This window comes from Somniosus microcephalus, chromosome 13 (assembly GCF_052327205.1).
Source record: "Somniosus microcephalus isolate GS21.2 chromosome 13, FLI_Smic_1.0, whole genome shotgun sequence".
In the NCBI taxonomy this organism is placed as follows: domain Eukaryota; kingdom Metazoa; phylum Chordata; class Chondrichthyes; order Squaliformes; family Somniosidae; genus Somniosus; species Somniosus microcephalus.
In genome coordinates, this window is record NC_140999.1 from 7575409 (window position 1) to 7600110 (window position 24702).

Here is a 24702-nt window from a genome sequence, read left to right on the forward strand (position 1 = left end):
GTTGGCTCTTCATTTAGTATTCTCAATTAGAGTTAACTACTATCTCCTAACTTCTGGCACCTTGACAGCTCCTTCCAAACCCACGACCTCCACCACCTAGAAGGACAAGGGCAGCAGGCGCATGGGAACACCACCACCTGCAAGTTCCCCTTCAAGTCACACACCATCCTGACTTGGAAATATATCGGCCGATCCTTCATCGTCGCTGGGTCAAAATCCTGGAACTGCCTCCCCAACAGCACTGTGGGAGCACCTTCACCACACGGACTGCAGCGGTTCAAGAAGGCGGCTCACCACCACCTTCTCAAGGGCAATTAGGGATGGGCAATAAATGCTGGGCCTTGCCAGCGACGCCCACATCCCATGAACGAGTAAAAACATTTTTTTAAGAGGTGTCAGCCGCGGCTCAGTGGTTAGCACTCTCGCCTCTGGGTCAGAAGGTTGTGGCTTTGAGTCCTACTTCAGGGTACATTAACCCAGGCTGATACTTCAATGTAGTACTGAGGGAAAGCTGCATTGTCTTTCGGATGAGACATTAACCGTCTGCTCCTCTCGGGTGTACGTTAAAGATCCCACAGTACTTTTTGAAGAAGAGCAGGGGGGAGTTCTCCCCGGTATCCTGGACAATAATTATCCCTCAATCAATATCAAAACAGATGATCTGGCCATTATCTCATTGCTGTTTGTGGGAGCTTGCTGTGCGCAAATTGGCTGCGGCATTTCCTACATTAAACCCCCTGGACCTGATGGCCTACATCCTAGGGCTTTGAAAGAGGTGGCTGTCATAAATCTCATCATCGAGAAACTACCTATGGAATAACACTGGACGGCCAGCTGGTGGCGCCGTCCAAGGAGTATAAATACTCGGGCGTGGGCCCAGCTTCCAGGGACATTTTGTAAGACAGGAACTAGTGAAATACAACTAGACTTCCATGTTCTGAAACAAGTTGATTAAAGCCTTGCTTTATGTTCAAACCAAGTGTGTAGTGAGTTTTATTACGTCAGTAGCTATAGAGATAGTGGACGCATCGGTTGTCATCTTCCAAAATTCTATAGATTCTAGAATGGTTCCTGTGGATTGAAGGTAGCAAATGTAACCCCGCTATTCAAGAAAGGATGGAGAGGGAAAACGGGGAATTACAGACCAGTTAGCCTAGCATCAGTAGTAGGGAAAATGCTAGAATCTATTATTAAGGACGTGGTAACAGGGCACTTAGAAAATAATAATAGGATTGGGCAGAGTCAACAGGGACCTATGAAAGGGAAATCGTGTTTGACAAATCTGTTGGAGTTTTTTGAGTTTGTAACTAGCAGATTTGATAAGGGGAAACCAGTGGATGTGGTGTATTTGGATTTTCAGTAGGCATTCGATAAGGTGCCACACAAGAGGTTATCAAACAAAATTAGGACTCATGGGATTGGGGGTAATATACTAGCATGGATTTAGGATTTGTTAATGAACAGAAAACAGAGAGTAGGAATAAACGGGTAATTTTCAGGTTGGCAGGCTGTAACTAGTGGGGTACCGCAAGGATCAGTGCTTGGGCCTCAGCTATTCACAATCTATATCAATGATTTGGATGAGGGGACCAAATGTAATATATCCAAGTTTGCTGATGATACAAAGCTGGGTGGGAATGTAAGTTGTGAGGAGGATGCAAGGAGGCTTCAAGGGATATAGACAGGCTAAGTGAGTGGGCAAGAACATGGCAAATGGAATATAATGTGAAGAAATGTGAAGTTATCCACTTTGGTAGGAAAAATAGAAAAGCAGAGTATTTTTTAAATGGTGAGAGATTGGGAAATGTTGGTGTTCAGAGGGACCTGGGTGTCCTTGTACACGAATCACTGAAAGTTAACATGCAGGTACAGCAAGCAATTAGGAAAGCAAATGGTATGTTGGCCTTTATTACAAGAGGATTTGAGTATTAGAGTAAAGACGTCTTACTGCAATTATATAGGGCCCTGGTGAGACCACACCTGGAGTATTGTGTACAGTTTTGGTCTCCTTACCTAAGGAAGGATATACTTGCCATAGAGGGAATGCAATGAAGGTTCACCAGACTGGTTCCTGGGATGGGGGGATTGTCCTATGAGGAGAGATTGAGTAGACTAGGCCTATATTCTCTAGAGTTTAGAAGAATGAGAGGTGATCTAATTGAAACATACAAAATTCTTACAGGGCTTGACAGGGTAGATGCAGGGAGGATGTTTCCCCTGGCTAGGGAGTCTAGAACCAGGGGTCACAGTCTCAGAATAAGGGGTCGGCCATTTAGGACTGAGATGAGGAGGAATTTCTTCACTCGGAGGGTGGTGAATCTTTGGAATTCTCTACCCCAGAGGGCTGTGGAGGCTCAGTTATTGAGTATATTCAAGACAGAGATCGATAGATTTTTGGATATTAAGGGAATCAAGGGATATCAATCAATCAATCAATCAATCAACTTTTTTATTGTCATTATTAGTGCACAAGTGCAGTACAACGAAATGCAGGCTTGCGGCTCCCGAGAGTGTACATTTAGATTAAGACATTTAAACATTCAACATACATTTGGCTTGTAATACATTAACATAAACATAACCATAATAAAGTGCATTGGCAGATGTGCAGGCTTTAGAGTTTATTTGTGGAGTTCAGTAGGATGACAGCCCTGGGAAAGAAGCTGTTCCTAAATCTGGTCGTTCGGGTGCGAATGCATCTGTAGCATCTCCCAGATGGCAGGAGGGCGAACAGACTGTGGCTGGGGTGGGTAGGGTCTTTGATGATGGTCCGTGACCTCCGTAAACAGCGTTTCTGGTATATGTGCTCTATGGTCGGTAGCCGGGTGCCGGTAATGTGTTGGGCAGTTTTGACTACCCGCTGCAGGGCTTTCCGGTCATAGTAGCTACAGCTGCCATACCATACTGTGATACAGTTTGTCAGGATGCTCTCTATTGTGCAGCGGTAAAAGTTAGAGAGGATCAGGGGTGACAGGTTACATCCCTTCAGCCTCCTTAGGAAATATAGGCGCTGCTGGGCCTTCTTCGCCAGAGAGGAGGTATTGAGGGACCAGGAGAGGTCTTCCGTGATGTGGACTCCGAGGAACTTAAAGCTGTCCACCCTTTCCACCACAGCCCCATTGATGTGGATGGGGGTGTGACTTCTGCCTTTAGACTTCCTGAAGTCCACAATGATTTCTTTGGTTTTCTTGATGTTCAGGGCCAGGTTGTTATCGGCGCACCACTTCACGAGATGCTGGACCTCCTCCCTGTAGGCTGACTCATCGTTGTTGGTGATCTGGCCTACTACCGTGGTATCATCCGCAAACTTGATGATGGTGTTGGAACCATGAACAGCCACACAGTCGTGGGTGAAGAGGGAGTAGAGGAGGGGGCTCAGCACACATATGGGGATAGTGCAGAAAAATGGAGTTGAGATAGCCGATCAGCCATGATCTTATTGAATGGCGGAGCAGGCTCGAGGGGCCGAATGGCCGACTCCTGCTCCTATATCTTATGTTCTTCAAAGTTGGCTGTAAAGCCCTTTGGGACATCTTGCGGTCATGAAAGTTGCTGTATAAGTGCAAGTATTTCTTTTTTCTTTTAGTTATATTCCATCTTCCTGCAGTTACCTATGGTCCAATCTCCAGCTGACATCTGTGCTCTAACCTTCTGTACATGGCTGCGTTGTGATCTCTGCCGAATACTCCCTGTGATAGGGTTTAAAACTACATTAGCGACTGTATTGATTTCTTTGTGGGTTCAATGACGAGACATTTATGAAAGAGAATGTCTTTTAATCTAAAGCTTGTTCAACTCTTTTTAACAGCATTTACAGGAGACATCATGCTAGTGATGCATCTAGAACGAAACTGAAACTAAACTGAACTGCCTTGCTTGTCTCGGTCACATGCCTTCTGCTGGTCAGGCACAAGCAATCAATACATGCAAACATGCTGTTAAGGCATCATAATCGAACAGACAAATACCATCTCTATTTGCTGATATCATTACATCTCCTTTTCTTAAAACAAAAGTATTTTACTTTTAACTAACAACATGTTTTCTTTGTATTAATCTGCATTTTAACTGTAACACTTAATGAACTTACATTATCATTATCATGATCAAGGTTTTTTAACCTTGCTTTGTGTGTTCACATGATATATGTCAATACACTAGAACTTGAAGAAAGAATAAGATAACATTACTTCCTTCTATAACAATAGTCCTTAAATTTGCTCAATGAGTCTCTCAGGAGGCTTCACATGTCTTGAGGATTTTCTGATTGATTGTCCTTGAATCTGAGTTGTTGCCTCAGATGATGGTTTCTCAGCTGTGTGATCAGGTTGTTCAACAGTATCAGTCTCTTGACCTGCTGTGGCTGGTCCCATGAGAAGATCCCTACGATTTCTTCTCAGAACAGCACCCTCATCTGTCTGAATGGTGTATGATCTTGGTTGAACTTCACTCAGGACAGTTCCCTTCTGAGTCCATGTGTTTGTTTTGTCTTTGAACCTTACTTGGTCACCAGTGTGGAGTTCAGGTAGGTTTTGTGTTCCTCTGTCATAGTAGTACTTTTGCTTTTCTTTCTGTTGTTCTTTGAACTTCCTCACTTTCTCCCCCTCTTTTGTTTTCAGGAGGTTCTCCAGGATGGGTAGGTTTAACCTTAGCATACGTCCCATAAGGAGTTGGGCTGGTGACATACCACACTTGAGCGGCGTTGTGCGGTATACAAGCATGCTCTGGTAGAAGTCAGTTCCACTGTCTTTTGCCTTGTACATCAGTCTTTTCACTGTGTTTGCGGGCTCTCCTGGGTCAACAACTCTGGACAACGTGTCTGCTGTATACATCAGCTTACCTGGTGTGTACGCAACATTCAGTTCATCACAGACTGTCTCTCCTTCGCTTTCCACAACGAGGACTCTCTTTACCAGGTTCAGTCTCTCACAGGCTTTTAAACCTAGTATGGCTTGCACATCCTTTGGCACCACGATTAATGCTAGCGTGTGCTCTCTGTCCTTGTGTGTTACTTTGACAATGCATCTTCCTTTCACTGGTATATCAGTACCTGAGTATCCTGTCACTTTCACTTTGATTCCATGTATCTTTGGTCTGGGTCTAATTTTCTTAAAATCAGTCTCTGATATCACATTAACTTGTGCTCCAGTATCCAATTTAAATGGAATGTGTATGTCATTCACTTTTAGTGTCAACATCCAGTCTCTTTCTTCTTTTTCGTTCGCTGGCCACGCCTCTTTTTTCACATTGGCGCTCTTTTTGTTAAACAGTTTGTGTCCGTTCTTACTCACTGCATCCACGTTGCAGCTACTGTCACTGAACAGCTCCTTTGCCTGCAACTTCACAGTCTCTGTAGCCCTACACAGTGCTATGGCTTTTCCCAGGTCTAGATCTTGCTCTCTTAGCAGTCTTTCCCTTAGACCATTATCTGGAATACCACACACCAGTCTGTCTTTTATCAGCGAGTCTGTCAGTCCCCCAAATTCACACGTTTTGCTTCTGTTTCTCAGTTCAGTCACATACTGATCAATAGTCTCTCCTGTTTTCTGTACACATGTGAAAAATCTGTGCCTCTCAAACGTCACGTTACGTTTAGGTATGCAGTAGGCCTCAAACTGTTCCATTATTTTATCTAGCTTCATTTTGTCTCCATCAACAGCGAATGTGAAGTTATTATACACCTCCAGCGCTTCATCACCCACGACATGTAAGAACAGTGACGCTTTCATTTTATCACCTTTCTCATCAGCTCCGATTGCTGATAAATACAACCCCAAACGTTGTTTGAACCTCCTCCAATTTTCAGCCACATTACCTGTCAACTGAAGCGTCGCCGGTGGGTGTAAACCTTCCATTTTTTCACTTCGTTAGCTATTCTCCAATGGTAAGCAACGATGTTCTCTTTTGGCTTGCTAATTTGTGGAGAGCTGATTTAACTTCAGATTTTTTCTCTTCATCTCTTTCAATCACTTCTGACACCATGTATTGATTTCTTTGTGGGTTCAATGACGAGACATTTATGAAAGAGAATGTCTTTTAATCTAAAGTCTGTTCAACTCTTTATACAGCTTTACAGGAGACACGATGCTAGTAATCCATCTAGAATGAAACTGAAACTAAACTGAACTGCCTTGCTTGTCTCAGTCACATGCCCTCTGCTGGTCAGGCACAAGCAATCAATACATGCAAACATGCTGTTAAGGCATCATAATCGAACAGGCAAATACCATCTCTATTTGCTGATATCATTACAGCGACTGGCCCCGATTTTAACTCCAGGTGGATTCCCCGCTCAGGCCCGGGTTAAAATGACGAGAAACTCGAGGAACAGCACCTCATCTTTCGATTAGGCACTCTACAGCCCTCTGGACTCAACATCGAGTTCAACAATTTCAGATCATAACCTCGGCCCCTATCATATATATATTTTCCCTTTCTTTTTTTTAATCTGCACTTTTGTCTGGGCTTTTTTCTTCCCTCCCACGCGGCAGCTGTCCTTCATTCTGCCAGCGCCATTCACACTTCATCTAGAGCCATCCTTTATTCCTTGAATATCTCTAATGTCTCTTAATCTCTCCTGTTTTCTATCCTATCTCTGACCTTCCCTTTTGTTCTTTCATCCCCTCCCCCTTTTCTCAGCCCCCACTTGCTTTAAAATCTATCCCTTTCCTGCTTTTTTTCCAGTTCTGACGAAGGGTCTTCGACCTGAAACGTTGACTCTGTTTCTCTCTCCATGGATGCTGCCGGACCTGCTGAGTTTTTCCAGCATTTTCTGTCGTTATTTAAAATTACAGTTGGGTCTCAATCAATGTTCCACATATTTTTTTTTTTAGGTGCGCGGTCCCTTTAACGGGCTTCCGGGGCCAATTCAAGATTTCAAAATCTCCCACTCAAAAGCCGGTGAGCGGCCTGTGCGGGACCTCCAGACAGCTCATAATCATAATCATAATCAACTTTATTGTCATTGTTAGTGCACAAGTGCAGTACAACGAAATGTAGGCTTGCGGCTCCCGAGAGTGTACATTTAGATTAAGACATTTAAACATTCAACATTCATTTGGCTTGTAATACATTAGCATAAACATAATAAAGTGCATTGGCAGATGTGCAGGCTTTAGAGTTTATTTGTGGAGTTCAGTAGGATGACAGCCCTGGGAAAGAAGCTGTTCCTAAATCTGGTCGTACGGGTGCGAATGCATCTGTAGCGTCTCCCAGATGGCAGGGGGGCGAACAAACTGTGGCTGGGGTGGGTAGGGTCTTTGATGATGGTCAGTGACCTCCGTAAACAGCGTTTCTGGTAGATGTTCTCTATGGTCGGTAGCCGGGTGCCGGTAATGCGTTGGGCAGTTTTGACTACCCGCTGCAGGGCTTTCCGGTCATAGTAGCTACAGCTGCCATACCATACTGTGATACAGTTCATCAGGATGCTCTCTATTGTGCAGCGGTAAAAGTTAGAGAGGATCAGGGGTGACAGGTTACACCCCTTCAGCCTCCTTAGGAAATATAGGCGCTGCTGGGCCTTCTTCACCAAAGAGGTGGTATTGAGGGACCAGGAGAGGTCTTCCATGATGTGGACTCCGAGGAACTTAAAGCTGTCCAGCCTTTCCACCACAGCCCCATGGATGTGGATGGGGGTGTGACTTCCGCCTTTAGACTTCCTGAAGTCCACAATGATTTCCTTGGTTTTCTTGATGTTCAGGGCCAGGTTGTTATCGGCGCACCACTTCACGAGATGCTGGACCTCCTCCCTGTAGGCTGACTCATCGTTGTTGGTGATCTGCCCTACCACCGTGGTATCATCCGCAAACTTGATGATGTGCGGCCGTGCAGCTTAGCAGGAACATTGGTCGCAATGATGTCATCGGGCCGCAACATTGCAAATGTAAAGAAGGACCCCGTTTGCTCCGGGCGCCTGTCCTTGATTCCTGCTCAGGAGAGCAGGTGAAAATTGCAGATGCAAAATTGGGGTTGTTCTCCTTAGAGCGGAGAGGGTTGAGAGGAGATTTGATAGAGGTGTTCAAAATCCTCAGGGGTCTGGCCAGAGTAGATAGAAACTGTTCCCTTTGGCGGAAGGGTCGAGAACCAGAGGACACAGATTTAAGGTGATTGGCGGAAGAACCAAAGGCGACATGAGGAAAAACTTTTTTACGCAGCGAGTGGTTAGGATCTGGAATGCACTGCCTGAAAGGGCGGTGGAGGCAGATTCAATTGTGGCGTTCAAAAGGGAGTTGGATAAGTACCCGAAGGAAATAAATTTGCAGGGCTACGGGGAAAGGGCGGGGGAGCGGGGCTAGCTGAGGTGCTCTTGCAGAGAGCCGGCACGGGCTCGACGGGCCGAATGGCCCCCTTCTGTGACCATTCTATGATCCTATGTTGCGATCATGACGACTTTCGGACATGTAAGAGCCAGGGAGATTTTAACTGCCCTCCCGCCACATTTCCGCTGAGCGAGTAGGGTTAAAATCGTCCCCCCTCCCCAATGCCAAGGTACAGAGTTTGCTCTTGGTGACAGCTCTTCCTTTACATTTGGTTTGAGATAGATGAACATCACTGTCTACAAGCTGGCTGATGTTATTCTAGGTGACTAACTATTCTCCTGTTTACTAAGCTCCATATGTTTGCATTGTTGAAATAAACCCAACATCTGGTATTGTGCCCTTGTCTCTTCAGGTGATCCTGACACCTCTTTGGAGCAACTACAATCTGGAGCATCATCTCCCTCTGTGGAAAAAAAACCGAAAGGGCTTCAAGACACAAATCATTATTTTTTTTTCTTTTACATTTATGATTGTTTGAAGTATTTGCTTGGATTTTGTTGTTGTTGTTGCAATTATTTTGGCTTTTATTCTCCCCCCCACCCCACCCCCCATTCCTTTTTTAGGTCTCCCTCAGAAGTACTCACAGGAGACGACATCATCACTCTCTGCATCAGGTCAAACCATTCCTCAGCTGAGAGGGGAGACACACAATCTCAGGCTTCGATCCACCAGCTTCTTGAGGTGGTTGCTAGGAGATGCTCAAAAGCATGGTGTGCGGGACCCGATGAATCTTCTCTCCTTTTGGGCTCTGGTTTGAGATTTTCTTCCTAATCCTTCTCTTAGGGATAAGCTGTGACTCACTCTGCTTTGGTGCGAAAGTTATTACTGGCTTTGCATTGCAACATGAATCATGAATGTTGGCTTGGCATCTACCAGTTTGTACAGCTTCTATCTTTAGCTAGGGCAAGTACAAACAATGATGGACAGGTAGCGACCCTCTGGTCCATTGAGCCTGTCCCACACAATTACAATACCTTGGGCTGGATTTTCATTCAGGAGTCGGGTTGGAGGCGGGACTACAACTTTCGGGGTTGTAGTCCCGCCTCCATCGAGATGCGGCCAATCCATTCACTTGATTGACCTTGTTGAGCCTGCCCAGCGAGCTCAGCAGGCCAATTAAGGGCAACCCGGCAACAGGTGATGTCACAGACTGAAATTTCATCTGTCAAGTGGTTTTGACAGATGAAATATCAGCGTTTCACAGCTGTTTGAAGCTGTCAAACACTGACAGTCTTACTTCTAACATGAGTCCTTCTCCACAGACTCAGTTAGAAATCTCTCCTGCACAGAAAGCTGCAGGCTGTCACTTTTGACAGATCGCAGCCATTCTGCTTTCTGCGCCGGTGAGATGAGGGACTCCCCGAACCTAAAGGAAGGAAGGCTGAAAAGGTAAGAAAAGGTCATTTACACTTCTTTAATCACTTTAGACACACCATACACACTTACCTTTTCACTCATGCACACATCACTCACCTGAACACCGACATCTCGACCCCTCCAAGCCCTTCAACCTGATGGCCTGACTCCTCCAACTTGGCGTGGTTTGGAGCCGTTGGGAATCCCACACTTCAACATTAAAAATAGGGATTAGGCTAAAAACTGCCTGTTAACTTGTGATGAAATAACTCTGTGTTCTGGCATTTGTATTGTTGTTGCTGTTGTTGTTGTACTTGTTAATATCTGGAATGTTCTACCGGTGTAACCACTAATGCTCCTCCCTAGCCCCGCCCCTCTTCTGGAATGTTCTACCAAGGGCTGGGTCGGTGATGAATGATGGTTGCCCTGTGTTAACTTGATGCCATGTTCTTACTTAATAAAAGCCTTTAGTTTTAAGCTTTAACCTCATGGATTCAGGCAGTTAATTGGCACTAATCCCTTCCCGCCGCGGGGTCACACATTTAACTTTTGGCCATCTCCCTCCCTCCCCAACCTCTCCTTCTCTCGCTCGGTCTCTGTTTTTCTTTACAGAATCTGTGGAGCGCTGTAGGACGTTTTTCAACGTTAAAAGTGCTCCATAAACTTGAGCTGTTGTTTTACCTTCTACCTGAGTTCGAAGACATTGGGCATCACCCTGTATGGAAGTGTTCAATGGTCCAGTGACCAAGAAGATGTACTTAGCGGTGAGCTTTGGAATGCCGGACATGGAAAGAACATTGATTTAATCTACGGAAACTGATTATACTGAATTTCTTACTCTGATCTGTCAATTTACTTATGCACTTAGCTCTTCATATTTGTTCCTAACCTTGCGCTCTACTTTAACTGATTTACATTCCAAGTCATTAGGATGCAGTAATTTTCCATTATTAATCTTGTCTTTCAGTTATGAGTTTTTTGAAGACTAATTACCACAGTGACCATACTTTAGAAGTACTTCATCAGCTGTGCAGCGCTTTGGGACGTCCAGAAAGTGCTCTATAAATGTTCGTCCGTCCGTCCTTCCTTCCTTCCTCTCTCTCTTTCTTTCTTTCTCTCTTTCTTTTTCTCTCGCTTTCTCTTTTTCTTTCTTTCGTTCTTTCTTTCTCTCTTTCTTTCTTTCTCTCATTCTTCCTCTCTCACTTTCTCTCTTCATTTCTTTCTCCCTCTCTTTCTATCTCTCTTTCTCTCTCTCTTTCTTTCTCTTTCTTTCTTTGCATTTGTTGAGTACTAATTGTACAGTAATAAAACCTGGATTCAAAACATCATAGAAACATAGAAGATAGGAGCAGGAGTAGGCCATTCGGCCCCTCGAGTCTGCTCTGCCATTCAATGAGATCATGGCTGATCATCCAAATTCAGTACCCTGTCCCTGCTTTCTCCCCATATCCCTTGATCCCTTTAGCCTTAAGAAATATATCCAACTCCTTCTTGAATATATTTAATGATTTGGCCTCAACTGCCTTTTGTGGCAGAGAATTCCACAGGTTCACTGTAAAGTCTGTGGGTTGTGCAGTTAATAAATACACAGACTTCAGAAGTAACAAACAAACAGGTCTTTACTATTCGAAGGTCCGGGCGAATCTGCCCCAGAAATCCTGCTACAACACTTATATACTGGTGTGGTCACTATCGGTATTACAGTATACAGAAGCCAAACAAATAGTGCCACACCTAAAGTAGTTCCCTTAAAGGTGAACGGTTACATTCAATAGTTCCCTTAAAGGTAGGCGGGTACATACACTACAATCCTCCCTTTTTAGCTTATTACTTACAGAGTCTCCGTTAAACATACATATCTTCAACTTCTTATAAACAAATTACAGATATAATCTCGGTGGAGTCAATGTCATATAAAACAATTTACAGATATAATCTCGGTGGGAACAGTTCACAGGTTCAGTCTCTGCGGAAACAGTTCATAGATTCAGTCTCTGATCTTGACTCGTTCCGAACAACATTTCTTTGGTGTAGCCGGTTCACCTGGCTAGCGTGACTCCTCCATAGCCTTTTTCTTGACATAACAGCTTGAACTTTCGTCCTGTTGAACCAGCAGTGCGGACTTTTACAACCAACTGGCTGTCTTGACATTTTCCAGTTTTTCAACTAATTTAGCTCCTTTCGTAGTGCCCCGCCTGAGATGGTAGAAGTGCTAATATTTTAGACAGTTATTATCTTCTGCTTCTTCTTTTTCTTTTCTGCCTTTTTGAAACTCTCGGAGCTCCTTTCTCGGCTGCCAGCTGTAGCGCCGCCAACTCTCTATGTTCCTTAGACCTTAAGTGCTTCCTCCGGATTTCAGCACTTTGGGAGTTTTCATCACAAGCTGGGCAGACCACATCCTCGTAATATTCAGTGTCACTCAACAGGTCATGGTAATATTCGGGTTCGTCCTGAGTTAGGCCAGCGAGAGAGCCTTCTTCTTCCTCCTCACCCGTCTGGACGTTAGCTGACGGTGGTTCCTTCCCTAGACATCTTTCTTGAAAAGACTTCTTCATGCATTCATATTCATCCCGCTCTTCCTGGGTTGTCTGCCATTCCTTCACTACTGACCTCATTTGTGAGTTCAATACCTTCCCTTCCACCGGGGATTGCGGTATCAGGCTATTTAATCCTTCTACTGAAGCAGCTGTTTCAACATTCTTCTGTTCACATTGACGTGATTCAACGAACTCTTCATAGAGTAAACTGTAACACAAAATCTGTGTTGCCACCTCAGTTATTTCCATAACTTTTGGGAGCTCCGAATTCCTTCCCTTTGCAGATTGAAGCTCGTGTTCCCATTGTGGAGTCTTGTCTCTCAGCATGTGAAGGAGTTGGCTGACCGTTAACTCTTCCATGGGGTCTCTGTGGATCAGAGTCTTCACCATTTCATCCACCTTTCCCTCCAATGCTTTCACCTTCCTTTCCTCTTGTACTTTGGTTTCAAGCGCTCGAAGAAGTTGCGCCTTGATGCTCCCAAGCTCATGTTCAGAGCCCATTCTTACAGTCTCTGTGTTTCTTACAGTTTCCTTCCCTTCCACTGAAAGGATTCCCAGTTGACTCTGCTCTTCAAGTCGTTGAACCTCGGTCATTGCCGCCTCATATTTGTCTTGGGTTTCCTTCAATATTTTTATGAGTTCTTGGACATCTTGTCTTTCATGTTCTGCCATGTCTTTCACCTCTAAATTCTCCTCTATGGATGGAACTTCTACCGATGAGTCTGTCTTGGCCTTGAGCTCATCAAGAATTTCCTGCAGCCTTTGGATTTCTTGCTCATGTTCAACCTTTAGTTGTTCATATGCTTCTACTGAAACTAGCTTTTCGGAGGTTGCCGAGTTAATCCCCTCCAGAATTGTAGCCTGGGCCTGTTCATACTGTTCTTTCAACTTCTCACACTCTGCTTGTAAGGAGTCGTAGAGAAGAACTGGAATAAAATCCCGGCTTCCTGAAGATTCCTCTTCGTTTGCTTCTTTCGCAATTTCCTGTTGGAGTTCAGCCAAGGCTGCTATGCTATCTGCCTCTTGAAGTCTCACTGCCATCAAATCTTCTTTATTCTTGCAGTCCATCTCAGTCATTTTCCGTTTATTTTCATTTAACTGAGTGATAAGCTCCTCTTGCAACATGGCCACATTATTCACATCAGGTAAAGAAGCGTTTCTCTTTTCCATGTCCAAGATTTTTTTCTGCATCTCTTTAAGTGCACACTGCGATTCAGCTTCTCTTAACCTTGCCTGCACTAGCTCCGTCTCCAATTGCAGAACAAAATCCTCAGTGTAGCGTGGTTTGCCTTTATGCTGTATCTCTAGATCATGCAAATATTCTAACTCCTGAACATCATAAGGGAGGTGTGATCGGTAATTGGTCACGATGGCTCTATGGTCGCTCTCTGCTTGAGCCAGCAGGTTCTGTTGTCTTTCCAGACTCTCCCATTCGGTGTCATAGAACTTTTTCATTGTTTTCATCTCTTGTACGAGACGGTAACTTAATTGTTCGAATTGTTGTCGTACTTTGAAATAACGTTGAGTTCGAGCTCGGTGTTCCTCCGTAATGCATATGTCTGTGACTTGAACAGACTCAGAATTCTCTGTCTTTATGCACACCATCGTTTTTCCAACCTTAGTCAGTGAGTTCATGTTAACCTTGTTTTTCATACGTGGGCTGGACTTATCGTCTTCCGGCTCAGAGTCTGAGCTGCTTGTCTGCACCGAGTCCTCACTCGTCATTGCTTGTAGGTAGTGCCATTCCATGTCTATTTTCTTGATCCACTCCCGTCCTAGAAGTGGTGGTCCTCCCTCATGTAGTACATACAAGTTCATTCTTGGGTGTTCTTTACCCCTATCTCTCACCTTGACTCTTATTTTTCCCATGGGGTATACTTTATGCCCCGTGTATGTCTGCAATACGAACTTGGTATCTCTTAAGGGTATGTGTGAGAATAGCCGGTGGTAATCCCCTCGATTTATGACTGATACAGCTGATCCAGTGTCCAACTCCATTTTCACTTGGACTCCAGCTATTTTTAGCATGACCCAGATAGTTTGTAGGTCAGCTTCCTTACTCACATGGTGGATACTCAGACTACCCAGCTCCTGGCCGTTTGGATCTGAGTCTGGATTCTGTTCGTCTGAACTCTTCTCAGCCCCCTTGTATACCTTGTTGTACTTTTCTTGTGATGGCTTCCTTTGGTTGTTGGTCTTCTTCCCTGACCGGCATACCTTAGCGATGTGACCCAGTTTGCCACATTTCCTACATTCTTGGTTCTTAAACCAGCATTGATTCTGGTCGTGTGTTGTCTTCCCACAACGATAGCATTTTGTTGTACTCGAGGTAATTTGGTCCACCCCGAGCGCCGCCGCCTTTAGTTGCATTTCCGCCGTTCCTTTCGCTGCGGCTTCGTGTGATGCGGCTATAAGGACAGCCCTGTCAAGTGTAAGGTCGTTCTCTTCGAGTAGGCGCTTTTGCGTCCCTTCCTTGGACAATCCGCCTACGAACTTGTCTCGCAGTGCCTCTGTCAGATTCCCTCCGAACTGGCAGTATTTCGCTAGCCTACGCAGTTCGACCAAGTATTCTGCGTTGTTTTCGTCTTCCCGTTGCGTTCTTGCATAGAATTTGAATCGTTCAGCCAACATCAACGGTGTGGGGTTCAAGTGGTCCTTCAGAACAACCACAATCTCTTCGAAAGACTGATCCGCCGGTTTAGCTGGTGCTAGTAAATCCTTCAAGAGCCCGTATGTCTTTGCGCCCATCGAGTTTAACAATGTTATCGCCTTGTCGTCTTCCTCTATTTTGTTGGCTTCACAATAGATCTCGATGCGTTCCACGTACGTAGCCCAGTCTTCTATCTCAGAATTAAAATCATTAATATTCCCTCGCTTAGGCATCTTTCTTTCCTTGGGAGCAGCACCAGTATTTCTTTAAGTATTCTTATTTTTTGTTTTTTTTGTTTGTTTGTTTCTAAGATGGCGGTTTTCCCGCAAAATCGGCGGTTTCCCGCTCTTTCCTTCTCTCCCCGCCCACTTCAATGGCGGTATGTCAATCAAGATGGCGGTTTTCCTGCTTCTGGCGTCTTCTCCGCCTAATGGCGGCTTCCCGCGTTTCTTCCCGGTGGAAGGGGTACGCTTCCCCCACAGCGGACAGGTTCAGCCGCTGGCTGGCTACCGCACAGCTCCCCTTACTCGGCTATGTCTTTTCCTCCCGCCCGCACGGCTCTACCGGCGCTGGGTACACCCCGTTAACGGAGGACAGTTCAGCCGCTGGACTGGCTCTCGCGCAGTCTCTCTCTCCGTACCCGGCTCTGTCGCTCTCTCACCCGCACGTTCGGTGCTACCGGCCCTGGGTACCCCGTTGGTGGAGAACAGCTCAGCCGCTGGACTGGCTCTCGCGCAGTCTCTCACCCCGTTTTCGGCTGTGTCTCTCACCCACTCCCGGACGTTCGGTTTTGCCGGCTCTGAGTACCCCGTTGGTGGAGAACAGCTCAGCCGCTGGACTGGCTCCTCGCAGTCTCTCTCTCCGCACCCGGCTCTCACCCGCACGGTTCCCGTTCGCCTCCCCAGCCCTCTCGCAGACCGATGTTTCCCTCCCCGGCTGCGGCTGGGTTTCTCCTCCCGCGCCTACTCGCAGGCTCAGCGCTTCGTGGCTGTGGTCGCTGCCCGGAGTTTTCCCGCCGATCGCGGTCCGGCTGTCACCCGACGCCGTTGGACCCGACTTTTGGCCGGCACAGCTCCCCCTCGACCGAGGTCGAGTGTTCTGCCCTTATCCTCCGGATACTTCTACACCTTCCCCTACTCACAGTCTCTTCGGCCGCCTTGTTTCTTGCTGGTCGGCTCACTCCGCACTGTGGCAGAAGGGTAGTCAGTGCCTGTTGCTGATACAGCTTTTGTTGTTAGTCTTCCTGCTTTTCTCCTGCTGCAGCCTCGTGCTTTCTTCCGGCAGCACGACGAGGGCGGTTGCCTCTCTTCGACGCTCTTCTTGCTTTGGTAATCTTGCCGCAGGGTACGATCGGACTCGTCGCCACTGTAAAGTCTGTGGGTTGTGCAGTTAATAAATACACAGACTTCAGAAGTAACAAACAAACAGGTCTTTACTATTCGAAGGTCCGGGCGAATCTGCCCCAGAAATCCTGCTACAACACTTATATACTGGTGTGGTCACTATCGGTATTACAGTATACAGAAGCCAAACAAATAGTGCCACACCTAAAGTAGTTCCCTTAAAGGTGAACGGTTACATTCAATAGTTCCCTTAAAGGTAGGCGGGTACATACATTACATTCACCACTCTCTGGGTGAAGAAATTCCTCCTCATCTCTGTCCTAAATGGCTTGCCCCTTATCCTTAGACTGTGACCCCTGGTTCTGGACTCCCCGACCATCGGGAACATCCTTCCTGCATCTAGTCTGTCTAGTCCTGTTAGAATTTTATAAGTTTCAATGAGATCTCCTCTCATTCTTCTAAACTCCAGCGAGTATAAGCCCAATCGACCCAATCTCTCTTCATACGTCATTCCTGCCATCCCAGGTATCAGCCTGGTGAATCTTCGCTGCACTCCCTCCATGGCAAGAACATCCTTCCTCAGATAAGGCGACCAAAACTGCACACAATACTCAAGGTGTGGTCTCACCAAGGCCCTGTACAACTGCAGTAAGACATCCTTGTTCCTGTACTCGAACCCTCTCGCTATGAAGGCCAACATACCACTTGCCTTCTTAACCGCCTGCTGCACCTGCATGCTTACTTTCAGCGACTGGTGTACAAGGACACCCAGTTCTCGTTGCACTTCCCCTTCTCCCAATCTATTGCCGTTCAGATAATAATCTGCCTTCCTGTTTTTGCCACCAAAGTGGATAACCTCGCATTTATCCACATTATACTGCATCTGCCATGTTTCTGCCCAATCACCCAATCTGTCCAAATCATACTGGAGTTTCTCGGCATCCTGATCACAGCACACACGCCCACACAGCTTCGTGTTGTCTGCAAACTTGGAGATATTACATCTAGTTCCCTTGTCTAGATCATTAATATATATTGTGAATAGCTGGGGTCCAAGGACCGATCATATAGAATCATAGAATGGTTACAGCACAGAAGGAGGCCATTTGGCCCGTCGAGCCCGTGCCAGCTCTCTGCAAGAGCACTTCAGTTAGTCCCACTCCCCCGCCCTTTCCCCGTAGCCCTGCAATTTTTTTCCCTTCAGGTACTTATCCAATTCCCTTTTGAAAGCCATGATTGAATCTGCCTCCACCACCCTTTCAGGCAGTGCATTCCAGATCCTAACCACTCGCTGTGTAAAAAAAGATTTTCCTCATGTCGCCTTTGGTTCTTTTGCCAATCACCTTAAATCTGTGTCCTCTGGTTCTCGACCCTTCTGCCAACGGGAACAGTTTCTCTCTATCTACTCTGTCCAGACCCCTGATGATTTTGAACACCTCTATCAAATCTCCTCTCAACCTTCTCTGCTCGAAGGAGAACAACCCCAGCTTCTCCAGTCTCTCCACATAACTGAAGTCCCTCATCCCTGGAATCGTTCTCGTAAATCTTTACTGCACCCTCTCAAAGGCCTTCACAGCCTTCCTAAAGTGCCGTGCCCAGAATGCCTTCTCCTTCTTTCAATAGATTTATAACTCCGAGTTCTGCCCCTTTTGTCTCTCTCTCCCAACAACACAGCGCTGCTCAGATTCAGGATTTCTCCAGTACAAATCTGGAAGTTCTCAGTTTGATTCCTGGTCTGATTGCTGCTGATACAATGACTGGCAGCAAGGCCCCAGGCTCGACCAGTCGGGCCGAGTGGCCTGTTTCTGTGCTGTTGATTCGGTGCAATTCACTGGCCGCGAGGCGCTTTAGTACGTGGTGAGGATGTGAACAGCGTTATATAAACAAAAGTCTTTTTTTATTGACCAGCTTTTCAGTTCTGTGCTGTAATAGTTTGATTATCAGGGTAGGAAACAGTCATATTCTTGAGGATAATACTTGAAGAAAAAAATACGCTTGACCATGTGTGGCAATCACTGCTATTAAAAGAAAACGGGAAAGACAGACTTGCATTTCTATAGCGCCTGTCACGACCACCGGTCGTCCCAAAGCACTTGACAGCCAATGAAGTACTTTTTGAAGTGTAGTCACTGCTGTAATGTGGGAAACGCGGCAGCCAATTTGCACACAGCAAGCTCCCACAAACAGCAATGTGATAATTGTTATATCCGTGTATCTTAATGTTGTGTCCTTCAATAATCAGACAACAGACTGCAGGGAACGATCAACAGGTGTTTACTGAATGAGGGTTACTCTAGAACTAACTGTACAGATCTCTACTCAGGGTTTATATACAGGTGTGGTCACTGCCGGTACTACAGTATACAGGAGCTGTAAAAAGTAGTTCTCTCCCTTAAGGTATATATACATTACATACATTACAATAATGACCAGATAATCTGTTTTAGTGATGGTGATCGAGGGATAAATATTGGCCCCAGGACACCAGGGAGAACTCCCCTGCTCGTCTTCAAAATAGTGGCCATGGGATCTTTTACATCCACCTGAGAGGGCAGACGGGGCCTCGGTTTAACGTCTCATCCGAAAGACGGCACCTCCCTCAGTACTGCACTAGGAGTGTCAGCCTGCACTCAGCTTGCTCGCATGTATACCCAGTGTGCTGACCAAGGTTTACGGATTTTGGGTTTCCCCTGCAATCAGTTTGGCAAGCACGAGCCTGGAAATGAGGAACTAATTAAAGTGTCAGCCTGGATTTTGTGCTCAAGTCTCTGGAGTGGGATTTGAACTCACAACCTTCTGACTCAGAGGTGAGGGCGCTGCCCACTTCTTTTTAATATAGCATTCATTGAACATTAAAAACATTTACAACATCGTGATCATTCCATTGTATCATACAAATCCATTCCGCCGCTCTGCACAGCCATTCCTCCACCACATATTAACATCAAAACCTGAAGTTTAATTTGTCTGCCATAACATATACTAATCTATTGTACTTTAAAAATCGATCAGTAATCATGGCTCCGAATAAGGGAAGTGTGCCTGATAATTCCCTCATCATCTAATCTCTGGCCCTTCCCTCCTCTCATGATCCTTCCCAACTTTTCGGCCAGCTGTTGCTTTCTCCTGCAGCCTCCGGCTCTTTTTCACTTCCTGTTTGAACCTTCCCTGCAGTTTCAGCCTCTTCCTTACATTAGGTTTGGGCCGAGGAGCTGCCCCTTCTCCCTCCTTCTGCCCCTCACTAACCTTTCCCTTTCCACACGATGCCACCCCACCCCCCACTTTCATGTTTCTGTCCCCCTCTGACTCCACACTCTCGAGCTCTTCTGTAACCTCCCGTCCCTGCTCCCCGTCAGATACATAATCTCCCTTAGAGAGTCTTCCTGCTATCACAGTTTCTCCAACAGTGCCACTCCCTTCGGCCTCATCTCCACCGCTGACCCTTGCTCCCTGTTTCTTCTCTCTCTGGGACAATGGCGCATCTGCACCTATCTTGTTCCCTTCTGGCGTCTTTGTCTCCCCGCTCCCATCCTGCTGCCCCTTTAAGGCTGCTGCCTCTTGCACCCTCTCCTTGTCTTGACCCCGCCGGCTCCCTGAGGTGTCTGACTCCCCGTCTTTCTTTGGAGTACTTACACTTACCCTGCACCCCTCTCCCGCCTCCTCTCCCCCCGTGGGCACCAGATTCTTTAGGGAGAGCCGAGCCGTATTATGGCTCGACTCTGCCCTCGACCCGTGCTGCCCGCTGCTGTCTTTGTCCTTTTCCACCATACTTGGTGTGTTTTCCACCATCTCCATCCTGTTCTCTGCTCCACAATTTTCTGCCTCTTCCTGCGCTCTTTTCTCTTTCCACTCACCAGCTGTGTCCTCCGCCTGCTCCGCTCCTCCAGCCGCTCCACTCACACCTCCTGCTCCTTCTCCTTCTCTCATCTCCTCGTCACTCAAGGGGCTTCCTTCTGTCTCACACTCACAGCGGGTGGGGCCTTTGTGACACACCCCACAGCTCTCCGCCTTGCAGCTCCGAGCGATGTGTCCAGACTCGCCGCAGTTATAACTGTACAAGTCTGGACAGCTTCTTACAAGACGGTCGTGTCCAAGACAATAATAACAAACCTTCACCTGGTTATCATGCAATCCCAAGAAGTACTGCACTCCTTCCATTGTCTCGAATTTCATGTTTTGTGGCAATAACTTCACCCCCTCTGGGAACCGTACCTTTACATAACGGGTTCCATCTGCTACCCGCATTCCTGGATACTATTTCCTCCTTATTGCTGAGCAAATTTTAATGTCCCACGACTCCAACTTTTTTATTAGCACATCGTCCTCAATATAAACCGGCAGGTTTAAGGATGAGACCACCACCCCTTCAGAATATAGCACAGATACCTCCAAGAACTTATCTCCAACCTTCAAACTCAGAAAAAGTCTTTCCACCTCCTCTCAGCCACTGACCGTCACCTCGAACCCAACATTCGGCTTTGGTCGGCAGGCAAAGCAGCTTCCCTCGCCGCAGTCCTCTGGCCCAGAAATTCGGCTCTCCCCGGGTGAGTACGCACGGGGTACTCACCCGTAGGCCGAATGGAAGTGCGGGTTTCCTGCATGCACTGCACATGCGCGGGAAACCGGCACTTCCGTTCCTCTGAACGAAGGGGTTCAGAGGTCGAACGCGCGCGCAGGGGAGGCTGCGCGTGCGCTTTGAACATAGGTTTTTTTTGCAGGTTTTCACGCGAGGTTAAGCCTGCAGGATTTACACATTTAAAAAGCAGGCGTAAGGCCTGCTAATTACAAGGTAAGTGGTCAATTAATTAAAATTAAAACATTTTTTCCACAGGTTTATTATTTTTAAATACTTTAAAGCAAGGTAAGTTTACTTTTAGCCCCGTTAGAATATAAAATTATTTTTTTCAAAAATTTAAATTATTGTTTAAAATAGTTATTTAATGTAATTTATAGTTTATTTAAAAAGTGTGATTTAAAAAAAAAAAATATTTGAAGGTTTACTGCTATTTTGGGGCCCGTAGTATTTATAAGTTTTGACAGGTCTTCCTGTCAATCTTATGAATGGGCTTTTCCCTCCTCCGATTGGCTGCCCATGGCTCACGTGATCCATGGGGACACATCGCACTAACTACGCCCCTGGGACACGCAAGCACAGCGCGCCGGCAGCTGGGCCAGGCCCCGGAGCGGAATTCCACGGGGCCCTACAGCTCAACTGCCGGCGCGCAAGGTAAGTGTAGGTCGGGGGCTTGCACCTGCGGGAAGCCCCCGACCCGAATTTCTGGGCCAATGTCCTAAGCTTGTATCTCCTTATCCTCGCACTGAACCACCACCGTGTTTTCTTTTCCAAACCTCCTGAGGTCCTGGCCCAAATCTTTGGGCCTTTTTTTCTCCCTTCCCCCAACATTACCTCCCCTGGTTAAATTCACCCTGGGAACACTGGGCCCCGAAGGACCAAAAACCTGAAAAACCTGAAAAAAACCCTAAAAACCCACCACCAACTTTTTACAAACTCACTCCAACTCCCTGCGGCAATCAAGCACCCAGCAGCACCTGCTCACTCCTAGCCCCGCCCACCTACAGAGTGCGATCCCCTGAGCCACAGCTGACACTGTAAATCTAGCCCATATTTTCCAATCTGGGAGCCAAGGATGGCGATGAGCTTCCTACATTACAACAGTGACTACACTTAAAAAAAAACTTAATTGGCTGTAAAGCGCTTTGGGACGTCCGGCGGTCGTGAAAGGCGCTATATAAATGCAAGTCTTTCTTTCTTTTCAAATGGTTTGAGGGAAGAAAATCTGTAATCGAGGGCTGTGCATGCTGAGTCTTTGAGTATATTCAAGGCTGAGATAGATAGATTTTTGGATTCTAGGGGAATCAAGGGATATGGGGATCGGGCGGGAAAGTGGAGTTGAGGTCGATGATCAGCCATGATCTTATTGAATGGCGGAGCAGGCTCGAGGGGCCGTATGGCCGACTCCTGCTCTTATTTCTTATGTTCTTATTATCTTGATAGGGAGAAATTAGGAAGAATTTTAATTTCCTTCCTGTCGTTTTTCTCTCCATCTCTCCTGACACGGTTGTCTCATGCTTTGTGAGGTGACGGGAATTGTGGATCATCCAATTAACTTGAGTGTTCCTGAGTTAGGGTGAGAAATGGAGGGGGGGGGAGGCGGTGGGGGTCCGCCAGCATTCTTTCTCCTAATCATCATCTAGTGATCCACCCCCTTCAGAAAGGTTTGTGTACAGTTATCAGGTGAGCGAAGGATTGGGGTCGGCTGGGCTGATCTCTCTGCTTGAAGTGGCCAGCAAGGTCAGTAAGGCTTGTGTGCAGACATTGGGTGGGGACAGAATCAAGCTCGGTTGTGATGCCCTCCACGGTCGGATATCCCGTCGACACTTAGGCCCCGATTTTCTGCCAGCCGTCGGGCGGCTTTTCAGGTGGCCAGGGGCCGAAAATCGCCGAAAAAGGGGGTCGCGACCCCACACGCCTGATTCCCCACCCCGTCCGACTTTCGGACTGCCGTTTCTCCGCGACCCGCTTCAGTCCCGCCCGCCGCTGGCGGGACTGGCCGTCGGAACACTAATGAGCAATTATTACCTTGTTTAAGTCGATTTTCAGGGGCCGTTGCGATTTTGGGGCTTTCCCCACATCAAACACGCCTGCGGGGAACCCCGCTGCTGAGAGCTGGCGTGAAGCTTGCCGGCTTGCTTGCTGTCAGCTGCAGGTCATTCGGAAAAGCTGCGATTTAAAGGGCCAGCACTTGTATGTTGAAGGGCCTTGTTGCTGCAGTTTTGGGGCTACTTCTTCAAGGCTTAGGCACAGCTGTGGAAGGTTGGAGCCTCACACACTTCTCCAATGCGATCTCCTGGGAAGCCCCTCTCGCCACCCTCACTTCCTCAGCGGAGGCATCTATGAGAAGCATGGGACGCCTTTTTTTCCTTCCATTCTTGCCATTAGAGGATCTCCAGCAGCAGAGGCGGCAGCAGCAGAACCAGGAACAGCAGGATGAGCACCAGGAGCACCAGGCTGCTGCTCACTCACCTGAAGCTGCACAGGCCAGAAGGGGCCAGCGCTTGGAAGTGACTTGAGAGCACCCTGCTGCGCTTTAGGGGGCCATAGGGACCCGTTTCTGCACTGGCAGTCCTACTCAGAAGGACTTCCATGAAGATCTGGTTTCTCTGTTCAATAGATGGCCAACGCTCCTCAAGAGATGTCATTCTCTTATGAGCACTCACCATGTTTTCCATACCCTGGCGAGTTATCTCCTCCATGGAGATAGCCAACCTTTCCATGGTGATGCGTTCATGCACCAATGACTCCACAAAGGCTCTGCTCATGGTCGCTATGGACTCCTCCATTCGCTCCACACGCACAGCGACCCTGGAGACGAAACCTGCCAGAGACCCCTGCATCTGTGCATGGAGATCCATCACCTCTTCTGTTGCGGATGGACCCAAAGGCAAAGGGTCGACATGCAGCGCAGCTGAGCTGAGCTGGCAGAGTCCTGCGCCCTCCGACGAGGACTCTCCACTGCTGTCCCTGTCTCCAGAATCTGCTGAGGCTCACTTGTGAGCTGTGAAACACCAGGTGACAACACTACTCTATGTCCCGAAGGTCCCCCCGAGGTGTGAGTGTCTGTGCTGGTGCTGGGTGCGCTTACTTCTGCTGACGCTGCGCCCTCAGAGGTTGGAGCTTCCTCTGAGGAGTCTGGCTGCACAGCCTCTTCCTCCTCCACAGTGAGGACGGGGGCTCTGGATGGTACTGTGGGGGAGTAAAGGAAGGAGTTAGGGATGTAATGCCAAGGTTCTTCTGGTGACTCCCAGCGAGTTGGCATCTGCTGACACCTGCATCCATGCAGCCTTGGTCTCAGTGGGAGGCCTCTTCCTCCCTGACCTAGGGAAGAGGACCTCCCTGTGGGCCCTAACCCCATCCAATAATGCCTGCAGTGAAGCCTCATCGAATTTGGAGGCAGCTCGGGGTCTGGCACTGGCCACAGCTGCTGCAGGCTCCTCTGCCATCCTGTACGGTTTGTTTGGAAGCCTTCAGAGGATGCAGTGCTTGCTATGGACCTTGAAAGCACCACGAATGATGACATCATACTGTGGGGCTTTCTGACTAGAAATGGACAATTAGCAAGGCTGCCCACACGCTGGAAATTAATTGGCCACTTGAGGAAAAATTGCGTGGAGCTGGCTGACACTTTTTTTGTGTGTCAGGAACCCCACATTCGGGGGAATCCGACCATTTCCCACGCAAGCCACAAAATCGGGCCCTTACTGTCCAGGCTCATGCGTGAGGACACATTTGGGTGAGATGGCACGATGGTGCCTATGAGACCGATTCCAACATCAGTCTTCAGGGTAGGTTGGGAAGGGGGAGAGAAAGCTGAGAGGGTGGGTGAGGAGGAATTGGATGTAGGAGGAAATTAGCACCTAGAGAACATAAAATGAAGCTTCGGTTTGAAAGTTAGGAGTGGAGACGGTCCAATCCGAGG